The sequence below is a fragment of the Octopus bimaculoides genome, chromosome 2 (assembly GCF_001194135.2).
Source record: "Octopus bimaculoides isolate UCB-OBI-ISO-001 chromosome 2, ASM119413v2, whole genome shotgun sequence".
NCBI classification, from domain to species: Eukaryota; Metazoa; Mollusca; class Cephalopoda; order Octopoda; family Octopodidae; genus Octopus; species Octopus bimaculoides.
In genome coordinates, this window is record NC_068982.1 from 65,629,668 (window position 1) to 65,631,350 (window position 1,683).

Genomic DNA, 1,683 nt, shown 5'->3' on the forward strand with positions numbered 1-1,683 from the left:
GTTTCATTTTAAAAGTGAAAGTATTTGACATGAGTGTTTTTGTTTCACTTTTAACACGTAATACTTAAATAGTGGAGGAGATATGATGTTGCTGTGGGCTCGAACTATGCAAGAAGTTTAAAAAAATTTTTGACTAAAACACAACCGGAACCCTAAGTAAGACATGTGTAAAATTTGAATGAAATTGGTTTTGTAGTTCTCGAGTCTTAGGGAAACAGACACACATTCTCATTTTTATATATATAGATTACTAAATACCTAGTTAAGCAACTCGGAATGAAATCTGCATTTCACATCTGGCCTGGTTTTTGTCCGGGCCTTCGCATGCAAGCTCATTCTTCATATGATAATGAAAAGGAATTTCTTAACGGTTATGCTAATCAAGTTAGAAAGACTATTCGACGTGAGCTTACAACATAATACAGCATAATTATGGGTACAACTCCAACTTCGTCACATACAGAACAAATTACATTGGTATTACAATGCGTTTATCTTGACAAGGTTACTTGCCAATATGAAACAAGAGAAAACTTGATTTTGTTGATTGTAACCAAAAGTAAGTCGTTGTTGTGGTCAAACTGATATTCGATTAGCTAAAAAAAGAAAAAAGAAATTTGCCTATCATAATGAAGACTGAACAACGAGAGTAAGACGTTTGGTTGCTATAATGGTTGTGAAGCAATTCTAGATAAGTCCAATCCCATTTACACCATACATTAGCAGTCGTTCTCGACGATAACGAATCCTAAAGAAAAAAGATTGTATTTTGGTTTCACTGTATGGTATATCTATTGCTCAGTAGTCAGCAAGAGATGCAAGCTAAGCTTTCTGCAATTCACATTCCTACTTTACAAAACAAAATTGTATCCCTGTTTACTCTGAATCTGATTCCAAATCCAATTTCAAACATAAGAAGCATCCAAACTTATGTAACAGACAATATGTAATATGTGGAAATGTAGCATGTAAGCTGTAACAAGTTAGTAATTTATGGATGTATTGAAATCAATAGACGAAAGATAATCCATACTTATAACAGACTTCATTCAATTGTTAAGTAAATTACAAAACAGGGTTCTTTTCTATGGATCTCTGGGATCTTTTGAAGTTTTAAAATTTAGTGAAAATTTTCAAATTTGGAAAATTGATGTAATTTTTCACGCTGAATCTGATGTTGTTACTCACTTGTTCCAGAAAAATTTTAGAAAAATGTTACTGCGGTTTGAAGTTTGTTTTCACTCAATCAGAAAACAGGATTTGGAAGCTAACAATTTCTGCATGATAACTTTTGTTAATCAAGATTTCAAAAACCACATTAAAATAAAAATCATTAATTGAAGAAAATACTAACATGAACGAAGAAAGAAAAAAACCCCCATCAATTCAGTACCAAGTGGCTCAATTAGTCTATAAGAATTGGATGAGATATGACGGCTCGGCCGTCTCTCCCCAGTTCTTATATTAATCATTATAATCCAGAAATACAACACGAGGGATAACGGTAACAACAGATCAATAATTTATTCTAGGTTGGTGTAGAGCCGTTTCGTTCCTGGGTGAACAGGCATGCCTCTAGAATACCAAAGGAAGCTTCGACCACATGTCGGGGTCGAGTTGGGACAGCCTGAAAGAACGTCCTGTCGCCACAGCTGCTGGATGGATAAGAGAGCGAACGCTATT